We start from the raw sequence: 17,550 nt of genomic DNA, 5'->3' as shown, positions 1-17,550 counted from the left end.
AACCCATATCTAGAATAATGGTCCATAATGCTCAGTATATATTGAGCACCCCCCATACTGGGTTTCTTTGGACCTATAATGTCTGCAAATACTACTTCTAAAGGTTCTTTAGATTTGAAACCATTTAGTCTATTTGCAGGCAATATTTTACTCTTATCTTCACAGCAGACATTACAACGCAAATATTTATCACAAGGTTTTAACCTTATTCCATCAGATAACTCTACTGTACGTTTTAGCATTTTAAAATTTACATGCCCCAAACGCCTATGCAATAAATGGATACATTCATTATGAGGCTTTATATTGTTAAATACAGTCTGTGCCTCCCCTTTCTTACTATCATGTAAAACATACAATGTTCCATTTAAAGCTGCAGTTACCCTTTTGTTATCTTTTTCAATTATGCACTTATTATCCTTAAATGTAATTACATAACCTAGTTTGTCTAATACTCTTACAGAAAGCAAATTCATCTTTAACTGTGGTACATACAACATTTTTATATTCTGGTTTAAGCATGGACAGTATGCAATACCTTCACCCTTGGCCTTGAGGTTCCAACCGTTAGCAAGTGATATATGTTGAGAGCTTGTAGACATTTTTATAAATTTTGTCTTATCTCTCGTGATGCAGTGGGATGCACCACTGTCCACCACCCATAAATCATTCTTCACATCACAGTTGCTAAACGTGGCTAGTTCAAAAGATTTCTTTGGCTTTTTTACATTCTGGCTTTTTTCTTTTCTGCAGAATCTTGCCAAATGTCCTCTGCCTCCACAATTAAAACACTTTTTAATTGTGTATGCCGTCGAAGATAAATTCTCTTCTTCCGGGTGCTTTAATTTACTAAGTTGGTTTCTTTCAAGCTTTGAAGATAATTTCTCTTCTTCTCTCAGCTGGTCATGTTCAGACCTTCTTCTGGCTTCTTCTAATAGCCTGCCGGTAATCTCAGTTAATGATAAACTTTCTTTTGGCAATACTTCTAAAGCCGTCACATAATCATCATAGGTTCGATCCAATGAAGACAGTATGATGTATACTTGTTGCAACTCATTAAATATAAGCTCTTTTTCTTGTAATTCCTGAAAAATGCTCTTCATACAGTTTAAATGAGTTAACATGTCTCCATTCTTCTCAAGATGTGTTCTAAACAGCTTCCGTGTAAGATTGATATGAGCTCCTACACTGTCTCGAACATAAATCTTCTTGAGGTTCTCCCAGCAGTTTGCAGCATTTTCCTCTCCACAGATATGGATGAGTTGCTGATCAGAGAGAGTCAGTCCTATGATGCATAAAGCCTGCTCATTCTTTCGTTTATAGTCTTGTATCAGTTTATCATCCTCTTCAACATTAGGATCTAAGTTAGATACATCTGGTGGGTTTGTTATTATGTCCCACAAACCTTCTCTTCGTAGAAGTAAACTACATTTCATTGACCATGAAACATAGTTTGTTCCATCTAGTCTGGATATCATGGACAGATTTGGCAAATTTACTTGTGCCATTGCTCTTCAGATATATAACTATTTAACAAACAGTTTGTTTTTACAGTAATGTGCAACTCACCCCAAACTCTCACTGCTATATCCTGGTTAGTTAGACTGTGCGCACTGGGCCCATAACCAGTGTTAGTGTTTGGGGACAAACCCCCAAGCAGAATGTGCAGCAGCAGTCAAGCCAGGCAGCCAAATGAGAGAGACTGGGCCCAAGAGTATACACACACTGGAGACAAAAACTGTTTGTAGTTTTAAATAGTTGTTTAATCCATTCAGAGTTTAAGCATTGTCAATCAGTCCATATGTCATTCACAAATATATCCATCCAGTAACTTAGTCCATTTAACTAGTCAGTACAAAGTCCTTATCTGCTTGTAAATCTTCTCCTCCCGATACCTTTCTCTCGAAGACAACACTGAGTATACACAGGATATCAGCTCACCAAGGGAATAGTCCTTTTGTTCAGCAGAAACTGTATCCAGCACAGTAGCCAACAAACAGTAACAAGCAGATTTCTCAAACAGGAGTAAGCAGCAGGCAGGCAGAGCAGAGAGACCAGGAGGACCAGGGCCAGCGTTTCTCTTACTGCCTTTTATTGCCGCTTGTAACCGCACCCTTAATTATCTAATTACATTGCAGTTTGGTGCTTAAAGCTACAAACACTTAAACCTTGGTTTATATATTTATTCACCCAAACCTAGTTGGTGTATCAATATACCCAACAATTATGTGTGCTACCAAAATTAAGCTGCATGTTCTTTTTTTTTTTGAATAAATTTTATTGAATTTACAATTAAAAACATATCAACATTACATATACAACAGGGGGAGAAGAAGGAAAAGGAAAAAAAAGGAAAAAAATGCTCGGTCTTGCGAACCGAAAAAGGAGAAAAAGAGGTATAAAAGAAAGAAGAAAACAAAGAGGCAGGGGGCAAAACAATAAGAGAAAAGGTAGGAGAGAGATTACCACAGCTTCAGAAAATCAACAAACAAACAGCAAGGAAGTCATCTTAAAGAGAAAATAGAGCCAACTTAGTAAACTTAAGTAGTACCACGTAATAAAGAAAGCAAGTTGGGTGAGCTAAAGGTCCATCTTCCAGCTAGAGGATTCTTTTCAGCCTTCCAAACAGCAAATGGTGTAATGTGCTGACTAATCTGCAGTCCCAAAACCGTCTTTCCCAGCCTTCTGTTCGCCTCTGCCTTCTTCCTCTTGCTGCTTCTTCTTTCTTTGCTTTCCAACTTTTAAATCAACATACAAATCTTCCAAAGTCCAATATAATGCTCAATTTGTCTTCTCCACAATATTAAGTAGATGTAATAGTCATGTTGTGCTCAGATCTGAGGATTCATAAGACTCAATCAATGTCAATATTCTTTCACCTCCGTCGCCTCCCTCTTCTCAAATAAAGTCAAAAAGAAAGGTCCAAAAGTCAGATAAAGCCCCTCACCAATTCCGGACCTCCGATCTCCGGGTTTTAGCAATCTCCCTCTTTTCCCAGAGCTTTCCCTTCACAGGGTAAAACTGTGTTTTCCTTTTGTGCTTAGGCTTTTCCGCTCTCCATTATAATCCTTCCATTTTCCCAACTGCTTTTCTGGCCGCTCTCCGCCCGACTTCCGAGAGGTGCTAATCACAACCAGGAGAGAAGAATTTATGCTATCATTCTTCTGTCATTCTGCTCCCTTCAGTCTTCAAAGAATCCGAGTTATAAACTGTTTCTCTGTTCCTGTTACTCGATCTCGCAGGCTGTCACTGCTTTGCTTATTCACTCAAGTGGCAGACCGGATTGGAAGCCGCCATAGAATGACAGCTTACTCTTTTGCGCCGGGCTCGGGAGCTTCCCTCTTCACTGTCGGGGGGTTGCCTTCCCCCCTCTGCAGCTCGAGGTTCTCCACGTTGACACGAACCTCTCCAGGGTTCGTGTATCCCTGGGGGATCGCTCCTGACGCCAGGAAAGGTGTTCAAAGCCTGCACCAGACTTCTTCACTTCCGTTCTCCCTGTCCTGCCACCATGTTCAAGGTGATTTGGTTGCTTTAGAGAAGTCAAGTTTGGGCCATAACAAGGCTGAAGTATCTGCCTGGAGTAGCCAATATTGGGGGTTGGCAGTAAAGATTTGGAAAGCCGGAAGCGGTTGCTTGCCATGTGGTTTATGGTCTGCTTTGCTTTGTTGTCCAAAGGAGAGAAATAAGAAATAAGCTAAACTCTTTCAATCTAAGAAAGAGTTAGCACCTGCCTCAACAGCCAAACTGCCAGCTAATGTACAGTACATTCTACATTCTACAGGGCAATGGTGATGGGGGTTGTTTCTTCCCTCATCTTTAAAGCATTGCTAGCTTTGTATTTTTCATCTTGCTAGGAGTCTGCTCCTCTCCTGGGGCTCTGTTGCCCTTTTAGTTTGGTCTAGTAGAATCCCCCCGCCCTCTATCTCCTAGAGATAATAATTTCAGCATGATCCTGAGTGGAGAAAGCTATCGATGGCATTGGGAAAATTTTACAATTGCAATAGCCCTTATATATCACTTCACAGTGTTTTATAGCCCTCTCTAAGAGGTTTACAGAGTCAGCCTGTTGCCCCCAACAATCTGGCTCCTCATTTTACCCACCTCAGAAGGATGGAAGGTTGAGTCAACCTTGAGCTGGTGAGGATCAAACTGCTGGCTGTTAGCAGAATTAGCATGCAATGCTGCATGCATTTTAACCACTGCACACCATGGTAGGAAGGAAGGGAGAGAGGGAGGAAAAAAGGCAGAGCAATAGCTCTGGCACTTAGACTTATATACCACTTCATAATGCTGCACAGCCCACTCTAAATGGTTTACAGAATCAGCCTCTTTCCCCAACAATTTGGGTCCTCATTTTACCAATCTCAGAAGGACAGAAATCAACCTTGAGACAGGATCGAACTTCTGGTTGTTAGCAGAATTAGCCTGCAATACGCCACCATGCTCAGTAATATCGCTGAGATCTCTCTGGTTCTTGTAAGGTTAATTTACAACTGTGCATTTGAAGTGAAGAGAGGGTTAACACTGTTCTCACAAATAAGAGCAACCTGAAGGTGGCTAGATTAAAAATTAAGCAGGATCTTTTCTAACATTCTCTATGGTGCAGAGTAGGATCTGCCCTCGTATAGAAAACATTTTTTAAAAAATTAACTTGTTGCAAAACCTGCTTTGGTATAAGCCATATTTGCTCAGGCACTCCAAACATGTGGCCAAGCCAAGACACAATCCAGGATTGCAGTGGCTCAGTTAAGAAAGCTTCCAAGCCAGCAATCATTGCTCCCTTGGATAGCCTCAAATAACTATAATTATCCAAATATTCTGGAATTCCGTCTGCTCGGGTTTGTGTGAAGATTTGCTTCCACTTCACATAAAACCCACTTAAATGTTGCCTGCAGGCTTTGTTGCATTATTTTAAATTCCTTTGCTGTTGGACTTGAAATACTGTCAAATCGGATGCTTTGCAAACCCTAATGAAGAATCATTGTGAAATATGTCCTTGGCTCTGTTAAAAGCAGGAGGCTACCCTGTATGCTTAGCCAAACTCGTCTTCCAGATATATGGAAATGTTATAAACTGCCTTTGAATCTTCAATCCAAATGTCAAATTTGGATTTCTTGTCTCCACCAAGAAGTGGTCTTTCTTTTCTTTTTTGGGTTGAACATTTCTATTGGGTTATAAGATAAAATAAGATACAAAAAAAGAAAGTAAATAGGAAAATGGTGGAGGGGAAGAGGGGGAAAAGAAGTAAGGGAGGATAGGAGAAATAGAAAGAGAAATGTTGACTTCTGACTCTGTTGCAGTAAAATAAGGCATGAACAACAAATCACAAATTTGTTTTTCTCATAATAATATGAAGTGGTCCAGTTCTTAAGAAATGTTTGAGGAGTATATCCTTTCCACATGAAATGGAGATTTATAAAAAATTACACTGAATGTACAAATGAAGCCAGCTGATGACTTAATAATAAAAAGGGTTGTACATATGGCAAACCAAAGGAAACATTTGCATAACTTTCTTAGATTGGATTTCCAAAAGAGCTCTGTTAAAGTTCTGAAGGATTTTATGAGAAGGGACAAAGAAAAATAAAATAAAAAAAGAAACACCAAGATTTGGAAGATTATTTGAAGGGATTAAAGATCAAGATTATTAAAAGTAAAAGGATTATAAAACGGGTTTATATGATCAAAGTTAAAATAGTTATGTTGTTCTTTCCTGTAACCCTTAATTTTAATTTAATTTGCTGACCAGGACTGAATGATAAAGTTTTAAGGCTCTGTTTATAGATAAGATATGGGATGAAGAGATCATTTTCTGTATTTTCAGAGGTGTTAAGTTGTTAAACTTGTTTATACTAGTGTCAAAGGAGGAAATTACATATATATGTCAGGTCTCTTTCGTGGACAGTTTTCATCAAATGGGATCCATTCTATGACTGCCTTGGCCAACCTACCATCACTTCTCCTTGCTATGTGACTTGCCCAGTTCCATTTCTATTTTGATTCTCTTGATGGCATCATATATTTTCATTTGTTCTCTAATTCGTCTGCAGATCTTTCTATCTTGTTTTGTGATTTCAAGCATGTCTCTTTCCATGGCTCTTTGTGCCACTCATAGCTTCTGTATTGATTGTGAGGTTAGTGTCCATGTTTCGCTGGCAGAACAGGTAGCACACTCCAATTGAAAACTTTTCAGGCATAGAGAGAGGTTGTTCTTGAAAATTACACTTAACTTGCTGAATGCCTGCCAACCACGTTTAATCCACCATTCAATTTCCTTTATTGTACCACCTCCCATTGAGATCAGTTGGCCAAGGTCTACTGTGTCTACTTCTTCTCCAGATATATTATTTATTTATTTATTTTATTTTGTCAAGTGGTTATAAGATAACAGGTATAACTATAAACATAATTATAAGAAAAATAAAAAAAGAAACAATAGGACAGGGATGGTAGTCATGTTGGTGCGCTTATGCACGCCCCCTACAGACCTCTTAGGAAAGGGGTGAGGTCAATAGTAGATAGTCTATGGTTAAAGTTTTGGGGTTTGGGGAATAAACTACAGAGTCAGAAAGAGTATTCCAGACATTGACCGCTCTGTTGCTAAAGTCGTGTTTCCTGCAATCAAGTTTTGTGTGGTTAACCTTGAGTTTGTATCTATTGTGTGCTCTTGTATTGTTATGGTTGAAGCTGAAATATTCATTGACAGGTAGGACATTGCAATGTATGATTTCATATACTACACTTAGATCAGACCGAAGGTGGTGTAGTTCTAGGTTTTCTAGGTCTAGAATTTCAAGTCTGGTGGCATAAGGTATTCTGCAACGAGCAGAGGAGTGGAGAACTCTTCTTGTGAAATATTTCTGGACTTTCTCAACTATGCTAATATCAGATACATAATGTGGGTTCCAGACTGATGAGCTGTATTCGAGTATTGGTCTAGCAAATGTTTTGTATGCTCTAGTTAGTAGTGTGATATTACCAGAGAAAAAGCTACGTAGGATTAGGTTAACAACTCTTAATGCCTTTTTGGCTATGTAGTTACAGTGGGCTCTAGCACTTAGATCATTAAAGATGAGTATTCCAAGGTCCTTTACAGAGCTTGGATCATCAACAAGATCTTGACTATTCAGCTTGTATTTTATTTTCTGGGTTTTTTGCCAATATGTAAGACAGAGCATTTATTTGTTGAGATTTGAAGTTGCCATTTTTTTGACCATTTTTTTGAAGGGTAGCAGTATTGTCTGTGGTATTGAACAGCTGAAAAGAACGCAGTTGCTCTTAATATGATCACAGAGGTCATTTATGTAGAGTATGAAGAGAGTTGGTCCTAGAACTCTGCCTTGGGGGACACCACTATTGACAGGCACAGAATTTGATAGGACACTCCCAATTTTGACCATTTGTTGTCTGTTTGACAGGAATGCTTCTATCCAGTTATGCAGTTGTCCAGAGATACCATAGGATTTTATTTTTAGGAGTAGTTTGTCATGTACCACTGAATCAAAGGCTTTACAGAAGTCTATGTAGATTGCGTCTATTGCTTTGCCCTGATCGATTTGTGTCGTCCATATGTTTTTGCAGTGTAATAGTTGCAGATTACAGGATAGTTTTTTTCTGAAACCAAATTGTTTATTAGAGAGTAGGTTGTTTGACTCAAAGTGGAGGATAGTGGATTGGTTAATAATTGATTCCATGACTATACAGGTGATGTAGCATAAAGAGATTAGTCTGTAATTTTCAACTAGGCTGGGGTCTCCCTTTTTGACGATGGGGATGACCAGGTTTGTTTCTTTGCTACATTCTTATTTTTTATTTTCTATCTTTGTTTCTATATTTTCCCCACCCCACTTTCAAATTCCCTTTTCTTTTTTTACAGTGTGTATTCATTTTTATATAACAATAACATTTAATAAAATCATTAAAAAGTATTTAGAATCATAGAACCATAGGCTTGTGAGACTATAGAATGAGATTCCTCTGGAGTGTCTCTAACAGATTACCTATCAGGTGTTTTTTAAAAAACAGATTAACAGAGTTGGGAAGGACCTTGGAGGTCATCTAGTCCAACCCTCCTCCCAAGCAGGTGACCCTACACCATTTCTGACAGATGGCAGTCCAGTCTCTTCTTGAAAGCCTCCAGTGATGAAGCTCCCACAACTTCCAAAGTCTACTTCTGTTTCATGGGTTGACTGCTCTCACTGATAGAAAATTCCTCATTTCCAGGTTGAATCTCTCCTTGTTCAGTTTCCACCCATCATTCCTTGTCTGGTCCTTAAGTGCTTTGGAAAAAAAACTCTTGAGGTCTTAATGATCTTCTGTGAAAGAAAATTCAGTACTTCATAAGTAGGTTGCTGATGCATAGTACAAAAGTTCTGCCTAATGTCAACCTAAGTAACTTCGTGTACATAGGGCAATTTTTTTAAAAAAAGTATACTTTTTGTTCAGAATGGTAGCACCCATTTCCCAGTTTGAAGGATCTGTCCTCAAACTGGTCTTGCTTAATGGTGGGGCCGCTCATGAATTTTTTATGATAGTGCTTCTGCAGCCTTAATGATTTGGTGACTGGCAGGTGCTAGCGAAATGATTGCTGTGCCAGGAGGCTGAGATAATCTCTAGAGGTGTTCTGACTTCAGCTTGGTGGACTTGATTAAAGACGTAAATCAAAGGGAGAAGCAAGGATCAATTCTTCTGACAAATGGAGGAGTCTTTCAGAGGCACTGACCTGTCTGGTTTCCAATACATCAATAAATGCAGAATAAGTAAATATTGTTGCAAGTAATGGAAGTCGGGGGGGGGGCATAGATATGGTCAGTGATTCAGTTAGCTGGAAAAGAAAAATCCAAAGGGATTTATTAGAGGAATCTATTTCCGGTCCATTTTTTTTTTTTGGTATCATCATTAATTGTATAAGGAGAAATTTTCTGCCAGTGAGAGCAATCAACGAATGGAACAGAGGTTGACTTCAGAAGTGGTGGGAGCTTTATCACTTTCAAAAAGAGACTGGACTGCCATCGGTCAGAAATGGTGTAGGGTCTCCTGCTTGTGTGAGTGGGGGTTGGACTAGATCAGTGGTCGCCAACTGGTGGGCCGTGGCCCAATGGTGGGCTGTGAGAAAATTTTGGTGGACCACAGAGAAATGACCCCAAAAGCACCCCCCAAAGCCAGCCCACCTGCTTGGCTCCCACCCTTCAGCCGAGTGCAAACATGCAAAAAGCAGCACAGCCCTCACTGGACAGGACGAGGTAATGGTGCTGTTTCAGCAAGAGGGAGCTGGCGGCACAGGCAGGCTGAAGTGGCAATGGAGATGGCTGGAAGTTGCAGGAGCACCACACTACCTGCATTTGCACGGCACTCCTACACCTTCCAGTTTGCCTGTCCTGTCCTGGGCTCTTCCTCAATGGCTGTGGGCTGTAGGGACGGGACGGGGCAGGAAAAGTACTGGCTGGTGGCGGTGGGAGAGGGCGGAGGGGGCAAGTCTTTGCTCACCATCCAGTTCAGAGGTCCAGAATGGGGTGGCAGGGACGGCATCAGTTTCCTCATCCCTCTTGGCACTCTGTTTTGCTGCTCCCCCCCACCCCCCAAGCCATCGCTGCCCAAGGAAAGCACAGAAAAAGCATGCAGAAACAGCTCTCCTTGGGGTTTCACCCCAAGCTGAGGTTGAGGAAGGCACAGGCAAGAGAAGACAGAAGTTGCTGCCTTTGAAAAGTGCCGCTTTCTGTTGCCTGTGCCTTCCGATCTCTGCTCTTTTCCCACAGCGAGAGTTGTTTCTGGTCGCTTTCTTTTCCGGGGGGGGGGAAGCAGAGATGTCAGGGCTGGTCTCCCCCCTCAGCAAGCCAGGCCTGGAGGAATGTGAAGAATTGCGGGTGAGCAAACATACTGGAGAAAGTTGTGTTGGAAAAGCCAACACACGTTTCCAGTGCACTCTTCTCTGTCCCAAAGTAGGATTGAGTGGGGGAAAGGGAGCAGGGGGAAGGGTAGGAGGGAAGGAGAAGCCTGGCTGGCTCTCCTTTGGCATGGGGTGGGGGTGGGGAGACCAAATGCCCAGACCAAAAGAGTGCCAAGGAAGACGGGCTCTTAATAACTAGCCTGTTTGTGCAGGTGAGAGCTCGAGCTTTTCTGGGCTCAGCACCCCCCACCCACCCCGTTCTCTGCTTGGAAGCAGTGGGAGAAACCTGGAGCTTAGCCTTGGGGATGGGGGACTCTTCGTGTGTGGAGGCCGAAAGTGTGTGTGTGTGGGGTTGTTGCCTGGTTATTAGGAGCCCGTCTCCGTAGGCACTTCCAGCCCGGCCCTCCTTCCCTCCCCCAACTCCAGGCAGCTACACCTGGCAAAGGAGGGAGGTTTCCTCTGACTTGGGGGAGATATGAGATGACAGGAAAACAGATTTGGGGAGGGGCTCTGCTTTTCTTCCATTTGAGGGGGAGCTGGTTCCTCCCTTTCCAGATCTTCCCATCCTCCAGGAACCATGTGGTTTCTTAAATCCTCCTTCTTTCCCCCACAAAGGATGAGAGAGGTCCCTTCGCTCCACCCCACAGTTATGATGAAGCATTTACGATTTTGTTAAAATTAAATAAGCATTTTGTGCGTGCATGTGTGTGTGTGTGTGTGTGTGTGTATCAGCTTTGTTCAGGTATATTTTCCCACGTCATTGTAGTTGTGCTTTTAAAGTTGTAGTGACGTTTTGGCAGAATCTCATCTGCCATCATCAGGCTTGTGTATTGGGTTTAAGCCTGATGATGGCAGATGAGATTCTGCTGAAATGTTGCTACAACTTTAAAAGCACAAGTACAATGACGTGAGAAAATACCGAACAAAGCTGAATACCATACATACTTATACATATACATAATAATATACATAATATAAATATACATGTAAATTTTTAAAATATTAAATTTATGTTTAATATAAAAATATTTTTATATTAAATATATTATCTTTTTAAAAAAATTGTATTAGTGGTCCTCAGGATTTAAAGTATGAGTTTGATGGTCCCCAAGATTGAAAAGGTTGATGACCCCTGGACTAGATGACCTACAAGATCCCTTCCAATCTGATAATCCAAATCTAAGACGTTCATAGGCCTGGAGGCTAAAACATATGAAGAATAGTTGCAGGAACTGGGCCTGGCTAGTCTAGTGAAGAGACTAGGGGAGACAAGAGAGCAGTCTTCCAATATTTGAGGGGCTGCCACTGAGAGGAGGGGGTCAAGCTACTTTCCAAAGCACCTGAAGGCCAGACAAGGAATAATGAATGGAAACTGAACAAGGAGAGAATTAACCTGGAAATAGGGAGGAATTTTCTGACGGTGAGAACGATCAATCCATGGAACCGAAGTTGCCTTCAGAAGTTGTAGAGCTTCATCACTGGAGGCTTTCAAGAAGAGACTGGACTGGTACCTGTCAGAAATGGTGTAGGGTCTTCTGCTTGGGCGGGGGGAGGGTTGGACTAGATGGCCTACAAGGTCCCTTCCAACTCTGTAAATGTGTGTGTGTTTGTGTATCCATAATTAATTTGAACTCAGAGTCCTGCAACGTGAGAAACAGAAGGAAATGACAGTGTAGAATCTATAGGGTATGATATTGTAAAAAGCATCTATGGTAGAGGAGAATTCAAAACAGTAAATTACCCAGCAGTAAACTAGAGTGCAATTTTTTTTCCCAAGAAAGAGTCTCACAGAGTTCTCTTTAGCAAGATTGATTTATTCCAATAAAGGGGATAGAAATGCAGAATATCTAGAAATTGAAGTATTTCCTTTTTAGACCCATGTTTTCCTGTCTACATTGGGGCTTTTATTTCTAGCTGCTTTTCTGTGATTTGAGGAAGAGTCACAACATTTTACTAACAGTGAGGAAACCTACAACTGGTACTTAAACAATGGTCTCTTTAAAATTGACCATTCTAAAGTTTGATTTAGAGTTGTCTGCAGCTACGCATAAGCATTGCTACATCCCTACACTGCAAACGGGTTAAGGTGTAAGCATGGGTTGCAGATGGCTGCAAACAGGCCAACAAATATGTCTCCCGAATCCCAATTGTGCATTGTCTTGAGGTGCTCGCCTCCGTGCTGATTGGTAATCCGATTTCTTGTTCTTTGTTTTCCTCTTTGAGCAAACAAACATTTACAAATATATAAATGCAACAGTTCTACAACTATCTCTGAATGACAGATGCATGTTTCCTGGAATGCAGTGATGGCGAAGTCAATTCCAGGCTTAAGAAAGAGAAGATAAACATCCCAGAAAGAAAGAAAAAAATTTCCCCAGTGACAGCACCAACCTTCAACCAACCCATTTAATTCCCCTGCAACTGCATTTCACCTCCCAATGACCCTCACCTAATGTGATTTCCCCAGAGATGGGATCCGACTGGTATTACTACCAGTTCTGTCTATTAGCGTCACGTGTGCATACGCAAGTCGCGCGAGTGCAATTTACAACCTGCTGAGCTGCCCGGACAGCTGAGCAGTGCTGCATGCAGGCGTGCAGTGGTTGGAAAAGCCCTTTTTTCCTGCTTTTTCAACTGCAGCTGTGCCACACAAAGCAGCTGCAGTTGAAAAAGCGGGAAATAAAGGTCAGGTAAGAGCCTGGGCTGGTGGGTGGGCCACAACAGCAGCAGACATAGAACCGGTTCTATGTCTGCTGTTCTTCGGAGCAACCGGTTCTATAGAGGTGGACAGAACTGGTAGAAACCCACCCCTGGTTTTCCCCATCACAAGGCCCATCACAAGATCACCTTATGTGACCCACACCTGACCCGTCACAAGACCCATCACAGACCCTCATCTGATGTGACCAGGGGTGGGACTTTACTGGTTCGTACCAGTTCAGACGAACTGGTAGTTCCAATAAGCATTTGGCCCTGCCCACCCACCCCTGTTCTTTCCTGTGCTTTAGTTCCTGGTTTTTTAGCACAGCTGATTCTCACGGAAGAGCGGTTTTCCTGCACCTCAGCTGTTTTATCCACAGGGGCTGCAGTAGAAGGTATTAGAGCTGAAAATGGGCTTTTAAAAAAACAACACAGAATGCACGTGTAGAGTGTATGTCTGGTACGTGTAATCACGAAGCACGCACTCACTGAACCGATTCTTACACCAGTTGAATTGCACCACTGGACATGACCTTCCCATCACAAGACCTACTGACCACACAAAGCCGTTATAAGCAGAAGAACACCAACACCCACATTCCCCAAATTTCACTGTCTACCTCAGTGAAGATCTCACCTGGAAAATCAACAAAACCCAAGTGGCCAGAAAGCCCAACAGAGATTCCATTTCCTTAGGGTCTTGAGAAAGAACAAAGTGAAACAATGACCGATGGCCTCTTTTTACCAGCCCACAATAGAAAGCATCCCCCCATATTGCATTACGGGGTGGCATTCTAGACTGACAGCCATGGATAGAAAGACATTACAGAGGGTGGTGAGCACCGCAAAAAATATTGTGGGCTGTCCCCTGATACCACTAGATGACCTTGTTAGGGCTCACTGCCTTAGAAGAGTGAGGAAAATCCTCAGGGACAACTCACACCCCAGTCAGCACTTCTTCACTCTCCTACCATGGGGTAGGAGATATAGCCAACCACGCCAACAGGCTGAAGAACAGTTTCTACCCATGGGTTGTCAGACTTCTGAATGGAAAATAACTTCATGTCAACAGAGTATGATAGACTTGCGGGCCGGTGTGTTGTGCAACAAGGTCACATAATGTAATAAGATTCGGTCTGGGTTAGGAACTTCTGTCCTCACTGTGAGTTGTGTTGGGGTGTGTGCACAAAGGGAGGCTCAGCCAATCTCATTGTACACATGCTGTACACTGACTATAAAGGTTGATTTGATTGAAGATGGTACTAGCCTGGTAATGAAATGGAAACCAATCCACAATCTACACCCTCAAAAAATATTTTTGCCAAGAAAATGGCATTTCTGCCAAAATAAAAAGGAGCAGTCGAGGCTTGTTGTCTCCAAATAGGCACTGTAGAGATTAACAGAATAATAGCAGGAAACCCTATACCATTCTGGACAGAAGGCTGTTCAATCTCTTCTGGAAAACCTCCGCTGATGGAACACCTATAATTTTTGGAGGCAACACTGATTCATTGTTTTATTGAGAAATTTCTCCTTAATTTTGGGTTGCTTCTCTCCTTTTGTAATTTGTAATATAGGCTGGTTTTATATGGTAGGCTCATTCCTTACTGTGTAAACTATGGTTTCTAAATTAACCAAATTGCAGGGATTTGCACAATACACAGAAATGCAAACTAACAACAAAGGCCTTTTTGTGCTTGGCTAGCTTATCTCTCTCCATATACAATGCAAATTTAATTATGGCATGATTTTCTAGATTTCTCCAATGTTGAGGTTCAGCTTCTTTCCAGGAAAACTCTTTAACACCTGAGTAACTAGAAGCCAAGGCCAGCCAATCACAATTTATCTCAGCCAACCTCCTTCTGCACTGTCATTTCATGGATAAGCAAAAACATGAATCTCCAGAGAGAAGGCTGCACTTTTAGATAATGGCTTAATAATGTGAAGATAGATTTTCTGCTGCAATGACGGCAGAATGTTTTTCAGACATTAAAGGAGGAGGAGGAGGTCACCTTTACTCTTGCGATAGAATTATTTAAATTATTTATCTCTGGCAGCAAAAATAAGCAAAACAGGCTTTCCAAGTTGGCTGAACTCTGGAAGAGGAGAAAATGCTAGAAGTTCAGAAATTGTTGGGTACAAATGAATTCCAACAGTTTTCTTATTGCAGTTTTCTTATTGTAAAGGAAGGAATGCATACTCTATAAACAACCAAGCCCATTGGTTAGCGCAAACCATTTTATATGGCCTCCTAATCCATTTTAAATTTGTAGAGTTTAAATCCATTTCTGCCAGCTTTTCACACAATGAGGCAGCTTATTCCCTGGAAACAGTGCATTCTGGAGTTTAAAACATCTCCTGATCTGCCATGACTTGGTTGGTTCAAGAGAATGAAAAAAAAACCCTGGTTGTTTCATGCATTGCATTCTCTTTGATTGAGTGCCACAAAGTTCTGATGTGTTATCGCAACTGCCATGCCTCCTATTGTGTGAGGCAACTTAGAAGCAAGGCAACACCCTTTCCCAGGCAGCCAATAAATTTAAACAATAAATAAATCCGTATAGATCTTTATACGTGTATCTCCAACTGATATTATAGCAACAGCATTTACTTATAATACCGCTTCACAGTGCTTTACAGCCTGCTTTACGCGGTTTACAGAGTCAGCATCTTTCCCCTAACAATCTGGGTCCTCATTTTACTGACCTCGGAAGGATGGAAGACTGTCAACCTTGAGCTGGTGAGATTTGAACTGCCGAACTGCAGTCAGCTAGCAGTCAGTAGAAGTAACCTGCACTTTAACCACTGTGCCACCATGGCTCATTATGTTTGAAGGCAGACATTCCTGACTCTGAATGAAAGAACAATTCCCCTGTGAAAGCAGGACTTTATGGGTACCAGCCCATAACAGTGCAAAATAAATATGCAGTACATGAATCTAAGGTTCTTCCCTGTTCCACAGAGTCTTCGGACAAGCCTCCCTTATTCCATTTTACCCATTGTGGCTGTGGAACATCACCTTTATCATCCTTTGGCAATTGTGGCTAGAGAATGGTAGAAACCCAAATATCCAGAGACTGGACTGCCATCTGTCAGAAATAGTGTAGGGTTTCCTGCTTGGGCGAGCGGGGTTGGAACTAGATGACCTGCAAGGTCCCTTCCAACTCTATTATTCTGTTTAAAAAAAAACTTACGACCACAATTGATCCCAAAATATCTGTTGCTAGGTGAAACATTTATTAAGTGAGTTTTGCCCCATTTTATGACCTTTCTTGCCACAGTTGTTAAGTGAATTGCCATTGTTAAGTTAGTAACCTACTACCCCATTGATTTTGCTGGTCAGAAAGTTGCAGAAGCTGATCACATGATCTTGGGACCCTGCAACCATCATAAATATGAGTCACTAGGCAAGCTTCTGAATTTTGATCACGTGGTTATGGGGATACTGCAATGGTCGTTAGTGTGAAAAATGGTTATAAGTTGCTTTGGGGGGGACCATTGTAACTTTGAACAGTCACTAAATGAACAGTCGTAAATCAAGAACTGCCTGTAGTCTGTTCCCAGCGATGTAGGGGAACTGGAATGTTCTCTACGCTCACATCATTTTTGAAATGGCACAGATTTTAAAAGGAGTTAAGAAAGTGTGTTGAACAATGCTGATACAGATGCAGATTAACACTTGGAAAGGGGCATTTTAGGACCATTGAAGGTCATCTAGTCCAACACCTCTGCCCAAGCAGGAGACCCTACACCATTTTTGACAGATGTAGTCCAGTCTCTTCCTGATAGCTTCCAACGAGGAAGCTCTCATAACTTCCAAAGGCAACTTCTGTCCCAGAGCTGATATTCAGCAGGTTCTGATCAGTTGTGGAGAACTGGTAGTGAAAATTTTGAGTCATTCGGAAAACCGGCAAATGCCACCTCTGACTGGCCCCACCAACCCCATCTATTTTTCTGCCTCCCATTGAGTCCCAGCTGCTCGGCTTGGTCTTCTTTGGTTGCCCTGCACAGGAGAATGGAGCTGGAAAGAAGATTAGTGGGGTGGGGAGGGAATGGGGATTTTGCAGTATCCTTCCCCTGCCACGCCCACCAAGCCACGCCCACAGAACCAGTAGTAAAATTTTTTGAATCCCACCATTGTTCTGTTCCATGGGTTGATTGTTCTCACTGTCAGGAAATTCCTCCTTATTTCCAGGTTGAATCATTGATCAGTTTCCATCCATTATTCCTTGTTTGGTGCTTTGGAAAAAAGCTGGACTGCCTTCCTCCTCTCTGGGGCAGCCCCTCACATACTGGAAGACTGCTCTCCTGTCTGCCCTTGTCCTTCTCTTCCTTAGATTAGCCAGGCCCAGTTCCTGCAACCGTTCATCGTATGTTTTAGCCTCCAGACTGTTTTAGCCTCATCCTGATTGCTCAACATCTTTTTTACAGTCTGGTGAGCAAAACTGGATGCAGGATTCTAGGTGTGGTCTTACTAAGGCTTTATAGAGTGGTATTAGTACCTCGCTTGATCTCGATTGTTAATGCAATTTAGGATTGCATTGGCTTTTTGGGATGCCGCTGCACACTCAAGGCAGGATCCTTAACAAAGCGTCTGGGATTTTCAACATCAAATTGCAGCAATACAGGAAGGAAGTGCCTCCTCCATCTCTTTTGCACAGTCGGCCCTGCAGACCCAATAAAATAATCTGCCTCAGAAGCACTCCTTGGGCAGAAGCTACTCTGAGTTCCCTTTATTCCCAATTATTAGAATTCTGGCCCTAGGAGTCAACAATGGCTGCTTGAAAACTGCTATTGAGCTGTATCTAAAAAGGTTAAATCATGGTAACTGCACCAAAGTTTATTAAAAATGTGAAATTTTGAGGAAGAAGGCAGAGCCTCCTGGCTGACAGACCGTAGATTGCAACTCTCTGTGGTTATGGTCCGTGCTCTTTTGTTGGAGAGCCCCAATTATTATGATTAGG

This window comes from Pseudonaja textilis, chromosome 15 (assembly GCF_049901715.1).
Source record: "Pseudonaja textilis isolate UNSWEBS1 chromosome 15, rPseTex1.2, whole genome shotgun sequence".
NCBI classification, from domain to species: Eukaryota; Metazoa; Chordata; class Lepidosauria; order Squamata; family Elapidae; genus Pseudonaja; species Pseudonaja textilis.
This window is presented reverse-complemented; position numbering follows the sequence as displayed.